This window comes from Zosterops lateralis, assembly GCF_965231275.1.
Source record: "Zosterops lateralis genome assembly, chromosome: 6".
Taxonomy (NCBI): domain Eukaryota; kingdom Metazoa; phylum Chordata; class Aves; order Passeriformes; family Zosteropidae; genus Zosterops; species Zosterops lateralis.
In genome coordinates, this window is record NC_139761.1 from 32,077,540 (window position 1) to 32,103,964 (window position 26,425).

Below are 26,425 nucleotides of genomic sequence, written 5' to 3' on the forward strand. Positions count from 1 at the left end.
ATTCCATGACCTCAGTCTCTGAAACAAGTTTAAAGCTCCACTTTATCTATATCAGAAAGAAAGTGAATACTAAATTCTGTTAAATGAATAAGTAAAGTATGTAAATGAGTAGTGACTAAAGGTTTATTTACTATAGTAATTTACAAAAAGTGGTTTTTAAGAGAATTGTTATAGAAAACTTCTCATGAAGCATTGTTTAAAACAGTGCCCATTTTGTTAAAGGCCTGGATAAAAGCTTACAATAATTCTCATTAACTGACAATAAAACAGTCCAGGACCACGTATATTTTTCAGTATTCAAAGTCTGCTTTTCAAGGAAAGTGATTAATCCCCTCATCTACCTTTTTATTCCATCTTTTTATCTCAGAAGTATACAGATACTTGTTTTCACCACAACTCCGCAAAAGGAGTGATTATTACCTTGTTTAGCAAAGGGGAGACACAGATTTAAAGGACTGTATGTGATCTCCATTCAAGATGTGGTGTAAATCAATCACTCTTCAGACCCTGGCTGCCAATTTTGCAATCAAAAGGAAGCCAAGACTGAATTTTTTGAACTGCTATGAGTTGTGGCATGATTTCTTCACTGAACTTGGCATTAAACATTTCATATGTTTAGACATGTCTTCGAATAAGGTAGTATGCCTGTCATCTAGAACATGTTCTACTGGCAGTCTGTGAAACACTCGGTTTAATTGATTTGTCAGCATTGTACAGGAGTTCAGAAGTCTGATATGGGATGAGAATGAGCTTGAAGAAAAGACTATGTAGATAAAGACTGTATCGTAATGCAGTCAAAAACAGTGAAAACTCAAGCAGTTCCTAATTGCTAAGTGCTTGATTCTACACACAAATACTACTTTCTTAATGTGTTTTTCTATGGATAATTTCTTAGCTTAAAAAAGAGAACTCAAACCCCTAGTGCCTCATCACAGTGAAGCACAAGTCCCTTTTGCCGTATTTCTCCAAGTAACATTTAAACTCATTGATAAATTTAAACGTTTCCATTAGGTGTAGAAGTCTTAAGAATATCAAATGTTTTTCAAGTATGGTGAAAATTTTCAGCATAACAGAGAAATAAGATCCCACTATGCAGTAATACTATGGAGAGATATGGTAGAGCAGACACTTTTTTGGCTTGCCTTGTGTCCTACAAGTGTATCAAAATGAAGTATACCTGCCAGAAGAATAAAAATAAATCAAAAAATGAGGGAATATAATAATTTGTTATTTTATACAATTCTTTTATCTATGCAATCACATTTGCTAATTCAGTTTCTACTTTTACTGATCAAATCTTGTGTACTAATTCCATCTTTACTAACCCATTTTTTTTTACTTACAGTAGCATTTCTGCACTTGTGGTTTTATATATTGCTATTTATATTTTCTCCATAATCATGTATCTGGTTGTCTATGAAGAACATACTTCGAATGCCAGCATAAATCCATGTCTAAAAGAAAGATGGGAATTTCTAGGCTTAGCAGCATATGCAAGAGCAATAGAAACATACAGAGTCATAGAATACTTTGGGTTGGAAGGGACCTTTATAGGCCATCTAGTCCAATACTCCTGTAATGGGTAACTTTCAGTGGGTAATCTTGCTCAGAACCCCATCCAACCTGACCTGGGATGGTTCCAGTCATGGGGCATGTATCACCTCCTAAGGCAATCTGTTCCCAGTATGCCATCACCCTCTTTGTAAAAAATGTCTTTCTTACATCTAGTCTAAATCTATCCTCTCAGTTTCAAACCTTTACCCCTTGTCCTATCTCAACAGGCCCAGCTAAAATGTCTGTCCCCATCTTTCTTATAGGTATTCTTTACATACTGGAAGGCTGCAATAAGGTCTCCCCAGAGCCTTCTCCAGGTTGAACAACCCTGATTCTCTCAGTCTGCCTCCACAGGAGAGGTGTTTAAGCCTCTGATCTTTGTGGCCCTCCTCTGGACTTGCTCTAGCAGGTCCATGTCTTTCCTGTGCTTGGGGTCTCACCAGAGAGGAGCAGAGGAGAAAGAATCATTTGCCTTGTCATGCTTGCCATATGTCTTTTGATGCAGCCCATTAGTGCCCTGTGAGCAAGCTTTCTGCTAGCTTTAGGTAAGCAGAAAATCCTGGGGGGGACATCTCTTTTGAGTGATAGGAGAAATAAGCACTCCTAAGAATTATTAGAGATGAAACGTTGAATTGTTCAAACAATGTAAAACACCACAAAGCAACAGCCTCTTAAGTCCAGTACTTTTTTCCTTTTTTGATTTGTAGACTGGAAAATTCCTGGGACTCCTGAAATACTTGTGGTCAGTTTGATATTTACCTATAAATTGTGTTTTATAAGTATACCTGTCCAACCCATATAGCAGATACCTCTTTAAGAGTCAGTAGACATCTGTGTAACACTGTATGGTAGAAAGCCAACTGAGACTGAAAAAAATAGAAAGACTATCACATTCATTTATAATGTGCAAGTAAACTCATCTTTTCTTCCAAATAGCTTTATGTACAACTGAATATGAAACTGTTTGCAGGAGACCTAACCTTATAAGCTCTGGAAAAAATTAAGGATCAGAGTGGAGCTTTTCAGATAGCGTTCAGGGAAGTACAGCCTTCCTGCTTCCTGCTTAAAAAGTCTGTGCCTTTTCTTCCCCAATTCCCAATATATATATATATACATGTTCTCAAGAAACAGTATGGTTTTCAGAATAGAGAGATTAAGTTTTTTATGTAAGGTTTTTATTTTTTTGATATTGTAAAATCAACAATCAACTTTCTGAGAGAAGAATTTAATATTTCATTTAAGGACTTCCAGCTCTTTTCTGTCTCTCCTCTGTCTCCTTTTCTTCTCCATTGTTCCTTTTCTGCTGACTTATTCTAACTTGTCTTTGAAATGAACAGCTCTTTCAAGGTGGGTTACTGGGATGTTTGGCCAAGGGATTGCATTTTATCCACACCCTCCTCCTTATAAATTGATAGGATGTTTCTTATGTACATACTACCTTTTAAATTTTTGTTTAAAATTCTGTCACTTTTCTCACATTTAATCTGCAAAATCTTAAGGAATTTTTCTGTGTGGAACAGAAATCAAAGCAATGATAAAGTCTTTTTTATGACAGTTAATTTGGAAATAAAGTCATAAACACTTGTTAAATTTGGCTGGTTTTACACATTAATTCACATGGGATTCCATCTGGATTCCATGTAGCCAAAACAGATGTGTTTTAATAGCAATGAAAGTTGATTATAATTTGTTTTCTTGAATAAGCTGCTTTCATTGATGTTTTGTAGTTCACATAAACTCTAGTGACTTGCCTCAGAAAGTTTAAACACCTTTTTGGAGGCTAAAATTGTACTAAGCCCTCTAAAATAATCTTTGATGTGATTTTTCAAGCAGAGACAGGTCAAAGTGACTAAAGGGGACTTTATATGGAGAATTTAACGAGTCTTTTCTCATTCTGCTCTCATTTACAGTCTGCCTGAAATTCTAGGAATCTTACCTGTCCAGCTACTGCTTTTTCTGTAAGACAGCCCCCATTGCTACAATCAGCATGGGTTTTATAAATCCCTTTCATAATGAGATGTGTTGTGAAGTAGCAGAAATTTCTATTGTGAACTTAATGAACTTCACTGCCAAATCCGTGGAGAAAAGACAGCAAACACAGGGAAAGAGCCAACACTTCTGACCCCATTCAATTTCTTAAAATTCATATTCTACACAAGTTTTGGGAATGGGAATATTAGTATTTCTACTCATTAAATTAATCTTAGTGGAAACAGGATGCTCTGATAACTGTCCATTCATTCTTTCAACTAAAATTTTCATTTTCCTAATTTGTACCTGTATGTAGGTCCAGATACAGTGAGAAATAAAGGTGCAATTTTACAACTCCTGAGTGCATTGAATTTTGATTTTCACAGAGGTAAGGACTGTCTTCCTTCTTTGTTTATTTTCTTATTATTTAAAACACAGCAAAACAAGAGCATCATCAGAGAGGTTGCACACAGATCTGGGTTAGTATTTTCATTCAGACCAAATGGCTTTCATGATAGGCCTGATATGGTTGTTTAGATAATTCTTAATTTATATGGAAATTTTTGGGTCAATAGAGAAATGACTGTGGGCAAGAAATGACACAGCAAGGCAAGCTTGCTGTGAATGCATTTGTCTCTGTACTTTCTAGAGTGTTTTGATATTTGGTTTTGATGTGTCAGGATATTGTTCTTTAAAAGTCCTTGTTGCTCTGCCCCTTTTGTGACCTTCAAAGAAAGTCAAAAGCCCTCTTCTATGTCGGTGCTCTCCTCTACCACAAAACACAAATAGTCTTTCCTGGAATATTTGCTAAAGTACATGGGATTTACCTTTCCAATAGCTTGTTTCATGGAGAATACTTACAGGAAGGAACATGTTTCCTTTCTGTTTGATTTTCCATTCCTGAAGCAAAGATTTTAGCCTCTTTATCTACTTCACTGAATTTTCAGACAAGTAGCATGGTTCATTCTTTGTCTTAAACCCCTTGACCTCATTTTTTTCAACTGAAGTCAGCTTATGTTTCACTGAGGTTGGAGAATAGATTAAATCCTTCATGGATCTTTTGTAATATATATTGAAGTTTGTGTTTATGTATTGTATGCATTATTCTCCAACTCATTTCAAAACCTACTGAAATATATGGTAGTTTTTAAAGGCAAGAGAAAAGCAAAATTTTTTTATTAAAATGACAAAAGACGTAGTATTTATATAGACATTATAATATTTGCCAAAATGTAACTTGAGCAGAATTTCACTTAACAATTAATTTTTGAGTTATTTTCAAGCATAAAGTGCTTGTTTTATTCTACTGCCTTTGAATTTTTACAAAAACTGTCATGCTCATGGTTAGTACAGGAAACTTTAACAAAATATATCTTTACAGCTTATGTTTTAATATAGGAGTCTTTCATAAAGACTCTCTATATTTATTATGCGTATACGAAGAAATTAATGATGAAAAGACTTTTTAACATTTTCTAAAATGTTACATATAATTTTTATAACCCTAGAAAATGTTCTATTTCAGAAATTCCTGAGACAAATATTGCAATGATCTTAATTTAGTTTTATAACACCTGCCCTTTGAGTAGCTGCAAATAAAAATAGATATTGTCCTCTTGGTTATCAGCATGAAACAGAATCCCAAGAAATTGTAAATCTTTTCATTCTTGTTGGCATCATGACTTACAAATTTATATTCAAAGAAATTGCATATATCATTCTGACATTCTAATGTACTGAAACTTTTGAGATAGCACCAAAAAATATTTTGTGAGCACATAGTTCTCTTTTTGTACAGAACGATGACTCATTTTAGCCTACTGCAATTGTAAACAAGAAGAAATTGTTCTGAGAGCACACATGCCTTCCTGCTACTGTTCATGTTAACATTTAGGACAGGGTGGAGCAGCCACAGAATTTTCACTGTCAAATCTTTTTAATCGCTGGAATTACATCTTTTTTTTACAAGCTTTAAAAAAAATGTACACATGTGAGATTAAATAACTTTTATGAAATTTAGCTAAACATTCTTTGTTACAAATATTTTGCTCATCTTGTGTCTTCCTTCTATTTAAAAAAACCAAGAGTGACCTTAGAAAGGGAAATATGTCTTACTCTGCTCTAGCTGATTAAAGTAATAATACATACAGCTTTATTTCTATGCTGGAAATATCTTGATAATTTTTGGTTTTTTGTTTTTATTTTGTAATAAAAAGGAAAATAAATTAGAGGTTATATTCAATAAAGTTTGACACCATAAAATTTAGTTTTTTAAGAAATTTCCCCCTGTATTACTCTACAAAACCCAGTTTTTATTACTATGCAACTTAAATAGTGAGTTTGAAGTGAAATTGTGAAATTGTTTGAAGTGAAATCTATTGCTAAGAAGGAATCTCAGCCAACATCTAATCTGAGGTGAGGGGAAATCTCAACTGAGGATTTTTTCATACTTTAGGTAAATCAAGTACAGAACTTAGTCTTTCTCTGCTTGAAGTCAGGACCACAATACCCATTGCCTTCATATATGCAGACTCAAGCCTTCGAGGAAGTAAGAGTTGCTTCCAGAATTTTAGCATAATGTATAAAGAACTGAGAATAGTGGCTGGCAAATAGTAAATAATGTATTATATATATCTTTCTTATTGCAAGCCTAGTTTTCGTTGCAGCTGATTTAGTCAGGACCAATCACACTAACATGCACTCCAGTATCTGCCCACTCAAAAGTTCAGACAAGTGATCAGTTATTTCAGGAGCAGCTATTTTTCCAGAACACTTATTTTTCATTATGTGTTCCTAATCTTGGCATTTTTATTTCCTTCTCATTTGTTTATGAACAAAGGACAGTTTATGTAACTGACTGATTCTTCATACCTTCTTATTTGCTTCTGGAATAAATCTTAGATTACTTAATTTACAGATGAAATCACAAAAATTTTATATCTAAATGACCTTGTCAATCAATGTAAGGGAGCTGTTTTAGTTCTTCAGAATGCTATTATTTTGGCATTTCTCACTGTGATAATGAAATGCACAAACTTGGAAGTATTTTGCTGTGTATTGTGTACTATTCAGAGAACACATTTTGAGTTTGATAAACACCACTAATGTATTAGGAATTTGATAGGTCGGGATTTTTTTTCCTCAAGGAACATAGACTAAATATCAGCAGTTTGAATAGTCATAAATTTAGAAAAGATTGCTTACCTGAATATGGAAGAAAACTAAATGGAAAAGTCTAATAGTATTTTTTTAAATTACTGTTTTTATTACTTCTGGTCTATAACCAGCACTACTAAACAACATGACATTTGGAAAGTGACATTTTTTACAGTATCAGGTGAGTTGGAAAAGATTTCAAGAGGTCATCTAGTCCAATCTCCTTGTCAAAACCTCTCTTACTGATTGTGGTGTGAGAAATGCTGGATATTCAGGTGTGCCACAGTTAAGACATCACTGGCTTGGTAATAAGAGCAGCACATTTGTTCTTTAATTATTCTTGGTTTCCCTACTTTGAAATTCTGGTGAGTAACCTGATGCATTATCAATGATCTTGACCAAAATCATGCAGAAAATGAACAGTTGAGCTACATACAAAATTCAGAAAGCTGTCTCTCAATTCTTTTGTTCAAGCCCTATTCTCTCTGGACTGCTTTGAAATTATTTGGGAAAATCCTTATGGAATTTTGTGTGAAATTTGTGCTGAGGCATCAAACAGGAAAACCTCTGTCTATCATGGAAAAAAAATTCTGCATGGCAGCTCTGCACCCTATGCAGCAATGTCTTCAGCTCTGTAGTTATAGCACTCATAAAAAATGAAGAACAAATATTTTCTATTGATATTCTACCATTTTTGGTGATCTGGAAAAGTTGTGTCAAATTAAAAATAGATTATCACATTTACATACTGTTTTTTTTTATTTTGTTCCCAACACAGGTATTATCAAATCTTTATCTGAGCAAAGTTTTGCATTGGCTGATGGTCAAAATGCAGGATTAGTGCTGCTTGCTCAACAGGTCTTAGTGAGAATCAGTTTTATCATGTAGTAATTGCATAAAACATAATTTTCTGATAGACTGAGCAAAGTGTAATTTTAGCACTTTTATTATCTATTAAAAAATATTTCCCTAAATGCTGCACTTAGTCATTTGCTAGTTAATGGTATGTTCAGCAATTCTATTGCTGGTTGCAATATTTAGTCAAAAACCATCTCCTAACGCAAAGACATTCAGAAGGTTTTTTTTCTATTGGCTTAGTGAAATGTGAGAGATGAGGTGTGGATAAAGATTAAGAGAGCAGCTGCTCTCTGCAAAGACTTTTGATGGGGTCGTGGGACCTGCAGCTTACAGGGTTCCAGCTCCTGGATGGTATTGGGAGTATGAGTTATTTACTCCTCAGGAATAATGCATACCATCACACTGCAGGGTACTGTGTAAGTGCTGTCCTTATTGACTGGTGAGAGGAGCTGTTTTATGACACGATACTTGGTAGCAAAAAACCCGCTAAGATTCTAATGTTCAAACCCTATTTTTATGAATAAACAGGTATTTTTAATTTTATTTTAAAAATTTAACCTCTGTTGAAGAACTGAACAAAAACATTCACTATCTGGATTATTTGCAAAATAGAACTTGATATCTGATACTAAATGTGCTTTTTAAAACTATTCTGTTTCCTTTGAGGAGGTTCTCATGTGAGATATTGCACTGAAGAAAATTGCGAGGGCTCTACTTGATTACAGAGAGTGTGGTGAGTTCTTCATGTTTCCACACTTCATATTTTTAGAGTCTTTCATCTTTAGCCAAAGTCTGAAAATTCTACTCACATCTCTCTTAAAAATCCTGGGAGGAGAGGTGGGCATAATTCCAGCATCCCTTCTAATCATACCTCAATGTAATCTCTTGTAACATCAAAGCAGTTGGAGGATGATGTCTGGGAAAAAAAAAAAAAAAAAAAAAAAAAAAAGAGTCAGCTAAAGTTCAGTCTCTGAATAGGCTGTGTTTGCCTTGAGATTTGTGAGTGAGGAGGAAGGGGGTGGTGGTGTCAAACTAATCACATTGAAAACCTGGCTTTTCCTGAAATAGGTTCATATATGCTTGGATAATGAAATTTTCAATAATTATTTGCCTTCATTAATGTGAGGGGAAACAGTTCATGTAGGAATTCAAGCTAGTGATTTTTATCCTTTTAATATCAGGCACCTAAGTTTCATTTCTAGAAGCAGTGTTGAATGTGCTATCTGGCACTTTTAGACAAATCTGCAGCTGATAAATCACTTGTATTGCATCTCTGGGAGCCAAGTATGGATGGCATATATTGAATTGCAGAACTAGAAAGAAACTAATGCCAGATATCACTTGTTTTAACACTTTGAAAATCAGTCAAACCATTTGCTTGTCCAGTTAGGGCAGGTAGGAGAGGACATTATTGCTAGCATAAAAGCAGTAAGCATTAATTAAAGTCCCTCTCAAGAAACAGTCAATGAATGCTAAGACCATAAGAACACAGACTTCTCCCCACATCTCTTCTGTGCACTGTGGTGGACTATTTACACAAATTCTACTTGTTTTTGCAGAAGACTTGTAACAAAGTCATCACTTAACACTTCAACTCCTGCAAATATTTTCTGCTGATCATGCCTTGAGATTTTGCTGCTTTCTTGAAAGGAGCATACCCATTAGAACATCATAAATTATTTTTGTATTGATCACATTCAAAGAAAGCACTTTGTAGCTTGGACTCTTGTCTAAATGATTCTTGTCAGACAGTCTTTCACTGAGGTATCCTGATCATTACCACAGCTAGTGTTCCTCAATATCTAGTTACTTATACATTCTTCATCCAGAGAAAGGACTTGGGTTCAAATTCTGATCCTCCTGATGATAGCTGTTCTTATGAAAACTTTTATCCTTTTCTGTCTACAAATTTTGGACAGTGGAAAATGTCAGGAATATTGGGGTAGAGAATCAGTTTGGATGCACTAAGAATGATATATTTTTCTCTGTATATTACTCTAAAATTTCACAAAAAGATCATTTTCCATTACAGCAATTTAACTGAACTTTATTTAAAAATCTGGGCATGAACACCTTCACCAACTTTTGTTTCTCTCTTAGAATGTAGCATCTGTGACTGAAAAAAAACCCTATAATTTTCCTTTTTATTATCTGCCGAGTTATTTGCATGTACCTGAAATAAGGTATCTTTGAATTCTAACTTACCTAGATGGCCACAGAATCAAGGGTCTGGTTTAATTGAAAAAAAAGTCTTTCGATCCCATCTAATGTGGGTCTTAGTCTGTAAGAAATTGAATTAACATCAACTTTGAAATTAAACCCAGAAAGACGACTGAAACTAAGAATATACATAACAAAGTGTGTATATGCAGTAGATTTTAACATGCTTCACTCAGTTAAAAGAGGAAAAAATAGGAAAAGATTTTTGAGGAAAAAAATCAATAAATAAATCTTGTTCACTCTGACTAGACATAAAAATTTGAGATCCTTTTGAAGATTTGACACCATTTTTGAATGTGAACTCACTTGCATGTCCCAAAATTGCTTTTTGTAGATGGAAATTGTTATTAAGTAATCATTTCACAAGACATTTAATGTTCGCCTGCAGTCAAAAGACCTGGGAGTTTGGGTACCTGTATGCCATTGCTGGTATCTCCAGTTCAGCAAAAGAAAGTGAAAAATCAGCTTACGTTGATGCTTTAGGCAATAGCAATGGTAAGCAGAAAAGCACTCTTTGAAGTATCAGAGGTGCAAGCTCACAATCCTTAAGTTTCTGGATTTCAGGTTGTAAATTGACTAGAAGATTGAGGAATGAAAAAAACATTTTACTACTCTATATTTGTCATTGTGGGAATATGATCTTATACTGTGAGCTTATTTCCTATGATAATTTAATGCTATAAAATAAGCCTGACATTCCAGCACTGTTAGACTGCAAACTAAATAGTGTCATTTTTTGTTGTTAAAACTCTAAATTGTCCTTTCCCAAACACACTTGCTCATTTCTATTGCAGTACTTTTTAGCAATGATGTACTGACCCCAAAAATCCTTTTCTGACACAAGGGGATGGTGTGAAAGTTTGGAAATTTCTTATTCGAGTTCACATACCTAGTTTGAAAGTGTAAAATATCTTTTTCCCACTAGCTCTATTTAAATCAATAATGAAAAAAGTTTAACTCCTGGGCAGATGAATTTATGCCTCATCAGATATAAGTTATTCACTGTGATTTCACTGTTTTTTTCCTCCTTCATATAGGATGAAATGATCATACCAACTTGTTCCAATGTTTATATGAACTTGTCGATCTGGATTTTCTAGGAAATAGAACAGTGTTATTCTGCCTCATGGGTAAACACATAATGCGTGATAAGGAAGCATGGTTGCAGATATGGATTTATGAGGGAAATTTCTTTTTCATGTAAGACAGCTGAAGCAAAACAAACTCAGAGCCAATCTGAATAGTTTTCAAGCCCAATCAACACAGCTGCACATTATCCTTGAAATCAGTACCAAGAGAAGTGGTTCTGTGGCTTAGACAACCTCAAATTTTAATGCTGTGAGGGTGCTTTGATTGTGAGAGTGAGTCTATATGCTTAGCTGGGCATGTGTCCAGCCATTTAATTCATGAAGTGGCCTTCTCTCTAGTTCAGGTGAGGTGCTCTAATGACTTGGTTGGCACAGGATAGGTGCAGTCACTACCAAAAAGTTCCAGTTGTCTGAGACTTGATTTTTTGCCTTTGAATAGCAATTGAAACACATCTCCTATTAAATAACCTTCTGTACATTCCTCTCGCTGCAGTGCTGTGTTATTGAACAAACTAAACCCATGACATCACCTGATGAGTTAAAGGTACTTAGCACCAAACCATTCAGGAAATACTCAGACTATTGCAGAATCAGGCCCCTAATTACAAACTTATGTGGAGTGTTCTGGTTCATTTCTCTTACTGATCTCCCATTTCAGTAGCAAACTTTTTTTTTTCCTCAGTAATCTACCTCTGTGACTTTAAATATTCTCCAAGAACAAAGATGGCTGCTGCAGAATGTGAGACAAGGTTCCATAGCTGAATTTCACATGCAACTAGTATAGTATAAGGTTGTGACAGAAGTAATGTCTGTTTTGTAAAAATGTTATTTTTTTCTCTATTAGCAAAAATAGATTAAAAACTAATTTTTATGCTACTCTGCAGCATAATGGGCCTGACACTTTAGAGATCAACAAGCAGGCTTTTAGGCTGTTTTCTTGTACAGAAAATAAGCTTTTTGATGGTTGGACATAATATTCTTTTTTTAACTAAAATTCTGGATAAAATGATTACCAAATTGTTGGTACTTTTACAAGACAGTTTCTAAAGAAGCATAAGAGATTGACACAAATTGATTTGCAATCTCTAGAATGCCTACCCCAGAAGTTAGAAATGCTGTATGACTAAATAATGTGAATTTCAAAATAGTTAACTACTGCATTATAGTTTTGATTAGGAAGATAGAGCTATTACTAATTAACTTCAACTGCAGTTTTTCTCTGGGACCAACCTGCAATAGGACTGTGACTTTCCTTTTGGCTTCCTTCAGAACTGTACCAGCCCTATCTCTTGCAGACTTCGATTTCTGGCATAAATCTGCTAGTCTATGCACTGAAGAGAACAACCAAAGCCTCTACATTCTCCTTACAATCCTGGTCCCATTTAATGACTGCACAGGATTCTGTCTAAAAGTAGGTGATATGATTAGAGATACAGAAAACTGTGGCCTATTGTGATGTCTGTAGAAATGAAGAAGAAAGAAGTTTGTTATGGAATGCCATATTTGCTTCTCTAAACCTGGTATTTACATACCCTTTAAGGCTTAGTTAAGCAGTAGAAATCTATAGGAATCACTGTAGAAAACTGTGAACATGGGTAGTCCATACATTTATATGATTGTCCTTTGATACCTCTTAAACTCCACTAAATTCTTCGTTATATCCTTTTTCAAAAAGTAGTCCATTATTTTGTATTTATATGTTTATTTTTCAAGGGCTTGCCTAGGGTGGGCTTCATTCATATGGAGGTTGCACTTGATTCTGTTAATGTTAATAATAGAAACTGAGTGTTCTGTGGTTAAAAATAGTATTTAAAAACTACATATCCTTATCTCTTTTCTATTCTGCTAGCTTTTCTGTAAACAAATATTTAGAAGAAGAACTGCTTATACTATAAATATATACTCCTGGTACTCATTTTTTACTTATAGTCAGAATGCAGGAAGATCTTCAGCTAAGCACTCCAGGAAGGATGGTGCAAACATTGGTTACACGCAGCTGAAGTGCCAATGACTGTGTATATGTTGAAATAGAAATGGCTCTGCTACAAGTCTTAAGGCAGCTGAAAATCAGTATTCAGGAATGCTTTTAGCTATGTTGTCCCTAGTGTGTCCTCTGTCATGATTCTTGAAGGATGCTACAAAATACTGCCAAAAATTTTTATCTTGAATCCTTTCCTTGACACAGACTCTTCAAGCTCCTGTTGAAAACCGTTAGAAGTTTCAAACTTTTATATTCTGTCTTTCACAATGACATGTTGTTTTGCTACATTTATAAATACAAAGAGAAGGACACAACCCTTCCTCTGGTTCAGACTATGCTATTCTGCTGTGTTGGGGAATGGGAAGCTTGCAATTGACAGTGTTCTATATTTTTATCGTGTTATTTCTCTATTAGGTATTTTTAGAGATATCTTAAACCTAACCATGTTACTAAATCCAAGGATTTATTGTACAAACTAAATAAGTAGCAGAAACAAAAACCTCTATTATGAAGCAGTTACTTTCATTCCAATATTTGAAGGAATGAAAGTGTCAAGGAAAGGTGAATATGTGATATATAAAAACTACTTCTGAGCAGAATGATTTTCAGGAGATTTCATTTGATTTTTTAAATAATTCAATAAGGGACAGCTGTAGACAAGAGAAACAAAAATATCTCTGAGAGCAATTAAAAATGTGTTTTGGCAACCTTTTCTTTAGAAAAGTAGAAAATATTTCAGAGGTAGATTCTAATTAATGAAACAGATCCATCCTTTTTTGCTTTGTAGCTGTGAGTGCTGTCAATTCCTACTGCTAAAAGTAAACAGAGGAACTCAGAAAAACTTTCTTGTCTTTTGTTAGTTTACTAGGAAAGAAGGTCTGTCTGGCTTCTGTCTTTTTATTCTCTGCATTGTTTACATGTCAGAGTGAAATAACTTCATTTAGCTATACCACATTTCAAATCAAATATTGTGTTCTGGTTGCTTGGCAAATGTTAGGTCAATTATTTTCCAGGGAATGGAAACTGAACTCTGTCCATTATTCTAGAAAATATTTCATTTTAATTTAGGAACTCTATATCTTAAAGGGTTACCCTCACTGCTCCCTTTCATTAAAATCCCTTATCCCCATGGACATCAAACAGTCTGTTTTACTGCATGATAGTTGTGTTTTGCTGGTGAACCAACAGCCTGTACCACTTTGTATCTCTCACTTAAGCTTTAGAGTTTTTGTAAATGAGCCATAAAAAAACCCTTAATGGGAATATGGGACAAGATCACACTTACTCACACATGAAGCCAACCTTCAAGAGCTGCCTTTCTGCCCTAGCAAATATCCCACCTATCTGTAGCACTCCTCCTGTTACCCTTGCTTGCCAGCTGCATTTAAAAATTACCTCTTTTTTACTGCCATAGAAGCCTTGCCTTTAAATCCCCAAAACATGCCAACGTATTGAGGATATGGGCTACAGGTTTATTCACCTTCATATTTTAAGCCCATAGGTATTCAAAATGAATTTTCAGTTAAAAACTCTGAACACGTATTTTTGTCTTATAGGTCATTTTTAGATAATTATAACTATATTACTACATAATATGACTGTAATTCAATAACATTAGACCTTGTTGTAGTTACCTATCTCTAATTGTTCCTTTGAGCACACAGAAAGTCTAAATTTGAAAATTAGATTTTCTGGTATTTCTCTGTTTTAAAGGGCAAGAGAAAAACTAGACCAGAAATTTTATTTAACATACTTGTGTCCTTTTTTTGTCTTTTTACATATAGATTGGCAAGTTAAAGATGATTTTTAAGTCACATGTTAGTCCAAAACAAAGGGGGACAAAATGGTATTGTCAAATTTAAATATTATGCAAGTCCTGCTAGTCTTTCTGGCTTCTTAAGCAAGTAGATAGGGGTTTGCCTTTCTGCAGTGTCTTTCATCCCAGAGAACTTAAAAAACTGGATTAATACACACAAAAAGCCCTTGAATTTAGCTGCTGCTACTGAGAGCTTTGATAGCAGAGTGTGAGTGCCGTTAAAATAGAAGGATTAACTCCTGCACCAAATAGAGCATCCCTTTACAAACTAAATGCACAAAGATCCTAACTCATAAAGTATAATTAAAAATGCTGAAAGTCGTAAGGTTAAAGGACTAAATTTACTGAGTATCCTTTGATGTGACAGCCCAGGTTTTATGTATTTCATCTTAGATTGTATCCAGTGTCAAAGTGTGCTTACATGGAACAGTATATCTTATAACTGAGCTAAAACTCTTAGTGTCTAAAGTAAAAACTAACAATATATAATTTTGAAAAAAAAGATACTGAGACCAAGAAAGGGATGTTTGAAAAAGGAACAAACCAGAACACAGGAATAAACAAATGTAGCAAAACCAATGAAAATGTCAACATTTTCCTGAAGTGATCATGCTGAAGGTACGATGACCTCTTGAGCAGCTAGTATGAACTTTGTGTGTGCATAAGCATGCTCCAGACTCACCTAAATGCAGATCTGGAACAAAATTTTCCATTATGAATCTTGCTTGGTTTCCCCACATGAAAATAGGCAGATCCTAACTGTGTACAGTTCTGTCTAGGAGGCTCCTGGGACATTTTAGAGCATAAATAATACTTTTATCTGAAAATTATCCAAGTTCAGACAGCTGTGTGTAAAGGCTCCCAGTCTATTCCTATGAGAGGAATAAAAGTAAGAGTAGTTGCTTGTGATCTATTAGTGATACTGTTGGTAAATTCCAGGTTGCAGCAATAAGAAATGGTATATATTTTAGAAGTTATAGGCTGGGCACATAAATAAGAAAACTGTTCAGAATGGAACAGTAAACAGCTTTATTAAAGCTATGAATCTCACTCAATGATAGTTGATGTATGGCCACAGAAGTTGTTTTTAAGAGACAGAGTGCTGGACATGAGCTAGGAATGATCCTCGGCTATTTTCAAGAAATTCCATGGCTGTTTGATTTCCATGTAAACAACTCATTAAAGATGAATTGCAAGACTTTAGCTTTTATAATACCTCAAGACTGATGAAATTCAGAGCCTTTGATGTCTACAGCACAGTTCTACTGGGACTAACAATGGCATAAAATTGAAATTGTGGTATAGAAACAGACAAGGTAATATGCCTAAGCTTTACTGTGGTAAACTTTTTCTTTTATCCCTGCAGAAGATACTGTCTATTTATTATCTGCTGTTACCCTGCCCCAACAGAGCAGAAACATCTAGCTTAGCACTGCAGGACAATCTAAAATGGTGCAAGTTTTCATTTTTTTGAGCTTTGGGAATGAGTGCATAGATTTTAATTTTCAAAGAAAAAATGTGCCAATACATCTACAACAATAAGCTCTTTAGATGAAACTCTACTATTCCCTTTACTTTACCTTCTAAATTTGGTAGGGGTGTCACACACATATGGAAGGCCCATTTCCCGTATTGCCTGGCTAGCACATCTGTAAAGTGCCTTGGAAATAGGACCTTTGAATGTATTTTAGTATTCCTTGTTTTCTCTGCAGAGGCTGCCAGCCAGTCTACTAGTAATGCCAGCTGAGGATGCTACATTTTGGATAGTTTTTGCTTGTCGCCAAAACAAAAGTAATCGTGCATTGATTTGTTTATATGTTGTTATGTCAAGCTTGTAACAAGTCATGTCATTGTAATGGAGTGGAGATGTCACCTTCGTTTCTCACCTGCAGGAAGCTGCTGCCTCAGATAAATGAGGCTTTCTGTTCCTTCTGTTTTGACTCAGATGGCCTTTGGTTGAAAGGTTGCAATGCAGGATGAAACCACAGAACCCCGGTTTTCAGCTCAAAATATTTCCATGAACAGATGAGACTCATACCCTCAAGGTCACTGTTTTGGCAAAGAATGTTTTTGAAAGAAATATTTGAGAAACTATCCTTATTCTAAACGGAATTACAGGAAATATGTAACTTTATTATATTTCTTAAATACTGACATTTAAATACATAATCTTTGAAAAACTGAGGCTTTAAGAATATCCTGGACTGGAAGTGAACTTAACCATAGTTTGGAACAAAACAAAATCAAAGAGATTTGAACAAGTAAAGTTGAAAAACACAAAAGAAGGCAAAACTAAAAACAGCTCTGGCAGCACCCTGTGTGTGGATTTTGTGGGACATAAGGCCTTCTGAACACACCTTTTGGAAGGCAGCTTAAGCTTCTGTCACTTTCCAACATTCGTCCTTTAGCTCAGAGATACTACAGACCAGTAAAGTATTTCCTTCAAGACAGTTTCTGAGCCAATTTGTCCTCTTTGTCTGGTGCTCAAAATGTTCTATCTAGTATGTACTGACTGCTTTGGTATTGCATTTTTGACTTCTGAACTAGATTTTTCAGTCTGCAGTCTGATCACTTTAGCAGAGCTTATTTTGTGAAACTGGCATTTTTATGCCTCTTTTGGGCAGCAGAACTTTTCACTTCCTGGACTCTGAACTGCTCTTAAAGCTTCCTTTAAATGTACCTGGCAGTGAAAGTATTAGAATCAATTTATGTTTTTTTGAAAAATAATAAATAATTAACTATATAGAAAAGAATTCAAATAAGTGAGAATACTTCTCTCTGACAAACTATATAAGAAAATATTTATATCCTTTTCCTAATCTTTGTGTACTTGTCAGTTGGCCACATGGTCACCTAAGGACAGGGACTAGCCATTTATGATTTTTTTTCTATATGTATGTGCTTGTGTGCACACACAAATGTGTATTTTTGTCTTTATATCTGTGTAAGTAATAGAAACATATTTACCATTTCTCCTTATAGTAAATTTCAAAGTGCATTACAAGGTTTAGGTCCTCTCCTGTTGAATCTGCAGCCTAAGACTTTTAACAATGTCTATATGAGTAGAATAAGACAGAGCAGTAAGTTTTGAGACTACAAGATTATTATAATTAAAAGAGTCACGTAACACGTATCTTTTATATAGCACAAGAATGCTTGTGCACTTTGCATCTTACTGCAGTACAAAACATTGGCCTCATCTGTGAAGTAGATATACTCTTGGAAGTTTTTGGAGATTCTTCTTTCCTTTGGGACAACATTACTTATGATCTGTGGTTCATTTACTTCATAGATTCTGCTTTTTAGTTCCTTCAGAGATCATTCTTAATGCTTCTGTTAGATGCTGAGATCAATTCTGTGTGTGCTGGGGAAGCAGGCTATTGGAACTGCAATTTGCTGTTGTACATGGGAGTTTTATTTCAACTGAAGAGCTTGTCAGTGACAGCGAAAAACGGGTTTTTGAAATAATATCAGTTGGGCCTATATCTATTCTTTAATAGTTAGAATGTAATTTAAGCTGAGAGCAATGTCAAAATTATCAGAAGCTTTTATCCATCAGCCAGGGAGAGACTCATTCCCTACAGATAGCTTTCTCAGTTTTGTTGGCTTTGCACAGGTGTGCATGAAAGAGGTATTAACCTTTTCCAAGTTGCATCTTGAAGACTGATTTATAAATGGGATAATTTTTCTCCATGTAAATTCACTAGTGCTAAGGCAGTGCATCCACAAAATTAGTGGAAATATCATTATTAGAAATGCCTCTCCATTATGTCTGCCTGAAATAGAGAAAGGTTAGTTCCAAGTTTTCCTTAAGATAAAGCTTAATGCTATCTCAGTTGCTTGTGTATATCTTTACTGAGTGAAAATAAGTTTTATTAGGTAATTTTAGTCAAAATGCAAGAGAAATTCTTTTATACTAGTTGTAACAGATTTTTGAAGTGACTGGCTGAAAATAATGAAGGTTTTTATTCTAACTAAAATATTAAAAATATGTAATATAGTATTTAAAAATCACAATTCTTGATCACCCTAGATAGTTTAGTTATGTCTACCAAGGTTCAGTCATACCAGGTAAATAGATTTATCTGTGTGCATTTGTGCAAACTCAGGTACACAAAGAGTTCTCTTAACACTCCTTTCTGATAAGCCATGCACCCCTATCTCAAGACCATTTCTTGACAATAGGTAGACATTCAGTCTTTGTTCCTCCTGCAAGTTTATAAAATTTTTCATTGTGGGAATATGATCTTATACTGTGAGCTTATTTCCTATGATAATTAGAGAGCCAGACCTGGCTCCCTAGCTGATTCTGATTTTCCTAGGTGAGTGTCTAAGTAAAAATCTATCTCTGCTGTGACACTTGAGCTATGTAGTAAAAAACACTCACTGGCAACTTATATATTTTCCTAATGCATCCTTGGGAATTTAGCAATGTTGTGAAACTATCTGAGAAACCATGGTAATGGAAATGTTAACAGAAACCAGACAGTAATGTTTAGAAAGCTATTATGAACTTTAGCTTCTGTTCACACAGTTCTCAGAAAAAACAAAACTTTCAGTTGCTGAAACTGCAGTCTGAAGGGGGTGAATGTTTACCAGATTCTTTGTTACCAGCCAAAGAATCCACAGAAAACATATTCCATCATATGTTTACATAGCAAATCACATCCATATACAAATGCTTTCATCAGTTGAACTCCACTGGAGAAGCTCAGCTTAAAAGGCTTATACTAAAGCATATTGAAGTCAGTGGAAATTTTCACATGAACTGCAGCAGGCTTTCTTTCAAGTAAGGTTCTAACTCCACCTTTAGCAGCTAAGTTAAAGAATTAACTCCTTAAGTCATAAGCTCACAGCACACTGTGATCTGTGCCAGACCCAATCTCGTGACATGAATTATTATGCTGCAGTAAAATAATGGTGAAAAGATGGTTTGAGTTGGCTTCAAAGTACATACAGTTTATTAACCAGGCCTGTGACAGTTTCTTTTATATTTTTGAAGTCTACTGTATAAGGGAAAACAATGTAAATGGTTAGGGTAGGGTATGGCCTGCAGTCTCTTCTATATTTTAGTAGAGTCTGGTTTGGTATGGCAATTTGAACAAGGAAATTTCTTCATCTATCTTCATCCTCTGTACAGTCCTGTGATGTGTATTTCTTGCACCTACTCTGTATGAAACTTGGAAGTTTAGGGTTTTTCCCAGCTTGAGCCATGAGTATGTTGCTACATGAAGATCACAAAAAGCCAGGTTTAGAGGAGTGAGTACATTACTATTAGATGGGATTGCTAAGGACTGATATCATATGTCAACAAATAGTGGAATCATAGAAAGGTTTGGATTGGATAAACGTTTAAAGATAATTTGGTTCCACCCCACTTTCCATGGCCAGGGACATCCTCCACTAGGCCATGTTGATCAGAGCCACATCCATCCTGGCCTTGAACACTTTCAGGGGCAGGGCATCCACAGCTTCTCAGGGCAACCTGTTCCAATGTATGTAATACATATCCTTCTCTCTGACGACTGAATGGGTAAGCACAGATTGCTTGGATATGAAGATCAACGCATCTATGGCAGTTCAGATAAGGCAAAGTTAACAGAAAGTGGTTAGAGCTGTTGGCTGACCTGACAGCTAGTGGTGTTACTGGGCTACCACTGATCCTGTTATTCAGCCTTCTTCACTGTGTCTCTGGATATTCAGATCTTCATGACCTGTCAGGCCAATGCATAAAGAAATACAGTTTCATGCACAAAGGATCAGGGAAGACTGAGGAGGGCAATGAAAAATGCTTTTCTTTTCTGAAGTATTTGTGATATTTTAGAAGTTTTTTTCATCTTTAAAGGTTTGCAAAAATCCATTGAAGGAGCTTCTGAGAAAAAAAGATTCTATTTTTTTTGCAGCTGGCTCAAATCAAAAGATGTGTTTCATTTAAACAGCTTGTCTTTTGAATATATGAGTAATTCAAATTCAGACAAAGTATGACATAGTCACAGAGTGTTTCTGTATATAACGTTGTTGTAAATTCTTCAAGGTATAAAAGACAGACATAGAACATGACTTGAGAAAAACAGTCTGCTAACAGGCTTCTTGGAGCTGAACTTTGCTCGCAGCATGCTCTAGGGAACATGATGACACACAGTGACCTTAGTCACAGAGAAACATAGAATACATTTTCTCAAAACAAGAAATAGTGGTAGCTCTGCTGTCAGTTTCTATAAATCTGGGAACAGAAGCTGTGAACCAACCTTCTGTCAAAACAATCTCCTAATAAGCCACGAAGTGAAAGTTTTTTGTTATTCTATTTTAAATATTCACTTAACTTTTTATGAAAATGGACACTGTACTTGGACTTTCTGTAGGCCTCCATTTTATGTTGCATATAATTTTTCTTCAAAGCATAAATAACTTATAAAACTAAACTTTTCCTCACAGCTTAGTTGAAATTAAAACCAGATCAAATTTTATAAGATGGCTTTCTTTTTTTGTTAAAATTAGCTTTTTTGAATATTTGATTTTTATTTTAGTATTTCCATTTTAAGTCAGGCTGGGTGCTGGATTTAAAAACTCTTAGTCCACATCTGAGTTTTGTCACTGGCCTACCGCAGGGTGGAATGTCAGTTCAGATATTTCAATCAGGTTCAGAGTTGTCTTAAAAATCTCTAATTCATGTCTTTTGCACTCAGAGAGTAGTTTAGATAGGAGATCGCTTCCTAAAAAGGTTGTTGGGGAAACAAAACACATTGTATAACAGGATTAGGATCACTTTGAAAGTTTGAACTGCTAGTGGTTACTTAAAAATAACCTTGTGGACTTGTAATTGAAAATTCCAGTTTATTTTTAACAGTAGGTGTTGCTGTAGGAAAAGAGAACAAAGCACGCAAAGCAAACTGCATTCACAAGAACAGCACATTACTGAAGAAAAAGGGCAGCCAGAATGCTTTGCTTAGAACTACTTAGAAAAACCCTATTGGCAGTTTATGTGATTTAAAATTTGATGTTATCACCTTTTCTTAGTCAGTTCTGCTGAATTGCCTGTTAAAAACAGTTAGATAGTTTAGCATTTTGAATATTTTGTCTGATTATAAAATTACCACTCAAAATTAAACCTTCCTCTTCTCACTGAAATTTATATTACTATTCTGTCTGCATGAAAACTGTATCATAAACATGCAAACACTTCTAAATACCACTGCCTAGCTAGCATTTCAACCTGAAGATGTGGACAGATCAGAATGAAAGGTAAGATTTATACTAAATATATATGGTGCACAGCTTAATCTTATGTCTAGATTAGCAGATACTACTGGCAAAGCTCAGAAAGTCACTGTAGGTACCCATTTGGCATGTTGGTTTAGCAGACAGATATGGGTGATACTGTCCCTCTCCAATATAAGTCATTCGTGTTGTAGTAGTTCCAGACCCTGATCAGAGAGAGGTCCATGTGCACACAGTGTACACACACACACAAGGCCCTGTTTGCCCTGGTCTACACTTGATCCTGAGGTACTGAGACAAACACTGCATTGCCTGAGCAGCAGAAGCCCATGGGAAAAAAATAAACATGTTTGTTAAATTTTTGATCTGGAAGTGATTAGAGGGATTGCTAGGAGATTGTAGTGGAAGCATGTTTGGCTAAAAAAGGAGGGAAAAAGTCACAGCCATACTTGTGCCAAATGTTACCTGAGGAGAGCATGCTCTGCTGCAGCCAGTGTGAGGACAGGCCCTCTTTTAACCTGGGCTTTTTTTTTTTTTCCTTCAAGTTTTCGCCTCCTTCACTTATATTACAGCTCAGAACTTCAGGATAAAAAAAAAAAAACTGTTACTTTCTGATGTTCAGCACGTTTGGATGAAGGATATGTGTTGTAAAACAGGTTTGTGGGGGAGCACTGTGTGAGTGAGCACAAGCTGACAACTTGCTGAAAGCCCAGGGGCTTAGCTTTCCTTGTACATTGTGCTCAGCCTATACTGTCATTAGAATTCCAGCTATGTGCTTGTGGGGAAGAACAGAGGGATTCTTCACTTCTTATTCTGTGGAGGCACATAGAAGTCGAGATCTCAGATGTTACTTCTTACCTAATAACATTGTGATACTATCAGCAATGAGAGTTCTTGGTTTGATGGCATAAGTAATTCACCGAATTATGAAAGCTTTATAGAAAAAGCAATAATTGGAAGTGAACCAAGATGCCTTATAAGGACATAATTGTAAACACCAGAGCCTCACTCTGCTCCCAGATCAGGCTAGTAGATCCAGCTGACTCCACCAAACTGGAGCAATGACTCAGTAGAGATTCCAAGGATTTCATCAAGTTACTAAAAATTTAGGAATATAGCAGAAAGATGCCTTCTTTGATATATCTAATTGGAGATTTAAGATGTCTATTGAGGAACAGTCAGACATGATGAAGTGTAAATTACAGCATATTGAGAAGTCATTTGAAAGCCTCTTTTTATGGCATGAGAGATTTACTGTGTTGCAAAGTTACTGATGTAAGGTCATTTTGTACCAATCATAACAGAGGCAAAAGGGTTTCAGCTATGCCTAAAACTGTATGAAGTTTATATATGTGATGTTCATGGTCCAAAATAAGTGAGTCAATGAATCAGTTCATTATATAGGAGTACTTTCTGGTCTCTCTAACCCATACTATTCAAATTTAGAGAAGGGAGAGGGTTTAATGTTTTAACTATTAGTTCCTTTCTTCATGGTTTGGGTGCTATTAAGGTATGATCTATTGTCCTTGGAAGAAATTACAAAAAATATTATTTAAAAGGTGTAATTTATTGGAAAGTGAAAGAGAGACAAGTCCCTACCGAGGGAGCAAACTGTAATAGCACTGGCAATTTAACAATGAAAAATCTCATCAGTTAAATTTGTAATAATACTGATGCAGAAAGGATCAACAACTGTTGAACACTAACAAATATTTTACCCAAAGGGTGAAAGATATGATGAGGGTTTGTGAATGGGATTGAATTCTTATCCTAACACTCCTTGGGTCTGTTCTTTCAAGGGTATCTTGGCAAACACATGGTAGGGGAAATGAGATATTTTATCCTTTATATCTTTAGAGTATGCAACCAGTACCTACCTTGTGTTCCTCACAGCACCGAGATTGCCACTGGTTCCACACATGCAGCAGCATCCTCCTGTTCTGCACTCTGCTGAGGGGAGGAACAGCTCCAGCCAAGGTGCAGAGCAAAGCTGCCCCTTGCTTCTCAGAGTTTTTGTTCAGGCAACACTAAGAGACATGAAGTAGAAACATAGAAAAGAGGAGAAAGCTAGCATCACAGGTCAATTGTTAGCATTAGCACCTCAAAGATTTCATTTAATTTTGCATACTTTTAGATATTACTTCTGTGTCATCTGAGGTTATACGCCAAAACATCTGCAACCATAAAAAACATGTAGATAGAATAAGAGGGAATCTTTGAGTTAAAACATGCAAAAATTGTTTCAAATGAAGGAACAGGATTTTGTTTCCTCTTTACTGAATATATGCAGTCCTCGTACAATTCTAAATTTTGGCTAAGTGTAAAAGGATGGAGGATAACATAATGTCTGACAGAGCTGACTGATAATGACTGCAAGCCTATAAGTAAAGATCCTTGTCCCAGTGGTTTTTTTTCCAGGTATATTTCAATATTGCATATGGAAACCAATGTTTTGTACTTATTAACAGCTTGTTACACATCAGCCTTTGCTTACACATCAGCTTGGTTTTTTTCAACAACGTAGTTGGAGTGTGACTCTGTTGAAAGGTTCAAACTTCAGGACATTCTCAAGCTCAGTTGAATCATTTATATCACATCTGCCTTGGAATAAAATTAGGAATTGCTACTAGATGCTGCAGCATGGAGTGCCTTCTCCATGACTGGTTCTCCTAAGCCAGGTTCTTCTGCAATAAATGTCGCAGTGCGCCTCCTCCCGGCCAGCCCCGGCACACTTGACAGCTGCCTCCCAGTGGGCTCTTCTGCTACCAACCCACCAACCCGCCCTGCGATGGAGGTGAAAAAAGGAGGGGACTCTCCGAGGTGAAACAGCAAGGGAGTTCATTGGGACACAGGGCAGCCTCACCTCCAGTTCCGGTGCCTCAGAGAGACTCCGAGCCTGGGCTGAAGGGGGTTTTTACCCGCAGGGCTAACTCAGGGTGGGCACAGACAGGACCAATAACATCAATCGGGGAGTGGCTGTATGCACAACAAGAACAAATCACAATAAACCGGGCGGGGCAGTGCTGGGACCCAGCCAGTCACCCACTGTCCCCTGGGGGAGGTTCCCCTGCTTGGGGGACAGGCCTGAGGGTGACTGACGGGGAGGGGGGGCTAAAGTAACCTGGAAAGATTGACACTTAACAAAGGCGGGAAAGGAAAACCAATGGGGAGCTGTCTCTGGGGCAGGGTAGAGGAGAATGCATACAATGTAACAACCGAGGGCTAAGAATAACTCGGAGAGGGGAGCAACCAAGATGGGGTACAAAGAACAGCTTACAGAACATAACATGGAAGCCATTTTAATTTTAACCACAAACTTGTCAAAAATAAACACCCACATACAAATTTGGAGCACAGCCATGAGCCACGACATTTGATCACAGGCAATTCACCACAACAGTCACAGAATCCCTTGCTTCTGGCTCTTGACTTCTGGACTTTGTATATTTTTCGTTTGCTGTGCCTGTGAAAACAGCCATGCCTGGAAGGGAACGCAAGACAGAAATACCTATCAGAAAGACTCAGTTTTGTATAATGTAGATAAATTAGAACACATTCCCACTCTATGCTTGATTTTAGAAGCAGAATGTGGGCACCAGTGCTGTGGATTGCGTCTCCTGTGATCTTTTGAGTGAATCCTGTATTTAGTTTTCATATAAAATCATACACAAGTATACAAAAATAACATTTTTCTGGCTTTCTTGAAAGATAGAACTCCCTGTGATGAACAGAGAATTGGATTTGATGACCTTTATGGGTCTCTTCCAATTTGACATATCCTATGATTCTATGATTATAATCTTCTGGAGTCCAAAGGAGCTGTGTTTGAAAACAGTTTTGTTCGGGAATCCTTATTGCTGGTGCTGTCTATACATTTTGTTAAGGAAACCATTTTCCCTTCCCAAAACTAGCAGTGAAATTCAAAATGGGAGTGAGAAAAGACAAAGAGTAAAAAGATGTGCTGAGATTGCCACAACAGACAAAAGGCAAAGCAGAGAATATCCTCCTTTTTCCAAGACTGTGTATACTGTTGACTCACAAATTCTCTCAAATTCTCCAAGCAGTACTAGAACATACAAAGAATTGATACTGCTGAGAGATTGAAAGCTTGCCTTTGCAACAATGCTCAGGCCCCATTATGAAAAACACTACATAAGAACATAAAGAACCTAAACTTCCTCTCACTGATAATACCAATTCATGAATTAAAAAAACCTAATTTTTGTTACTCACTTGACCCTCTTCCCAGCAAGAAATTCTTAAGTATTTAAAGTTTTTCCATATAAGGATTGGATTACTTTGAAATTAAATGATATAAATATATGAAAATAGTTGAATCATACTTTTTTTTTTTTAATATAGGTTTATTCAGCAAATTGGCTACCAGTTGAGAGCAATGGTTTCCATACTACGATTTGTGGTGTATTCAAAACAGATGGAAGCATCACAAAGCCTGCTTTGTCCAAAGCCAAGAACATTTTTCGGCAAGAAGTCTGAACTTGTTGCCACATAAACAAAATGAGTGATTTAACTTAGTGTCTACATATTTTGGATTGGCAAAAA

The 26,425-nt window shown here is 35.9% G+C and overlaps 1 long non-coding RNA gene across 3 annotated transcripts; it reads right to left on the bottom strand.

Moving 5' to 3' along the window:
* Positions 1–1,354: 1,354 nt before the first annotated feature.
* LOC310910538 lies at positions 1,355–24,684 on the bottom strand. Of its 3 annotated transcripts, XR_014590362.1 has the most exons (6): positions 24,570–24,684; positions 23,991–24,036; positions 23,740–23,889; positions 9,745–9,820; positions 8,349–8,455; positions 1,355–1,454 (listed from the first exon to the last, which is right to left on the bottom strand). It is a non-coding gene; the product is annotated as an uncharacterized lncRNA (long non-coding RNA). The 3 variants fall into 3 exon arrangements; XR_014590363.1 differs by lacking the exon at positions 1,355–1,454 and having other exon boundaries at positions 8,103–8,455; XR_014590364.1 differs by lacking the exons at positions 1,355–1,454; positions 8,349–8,455; positions 9,745–9,820 and adding an exon at positions 19,401–19,868.
* Positions 24,685–26,425: the final 1,741 nt, after the last annotated feature.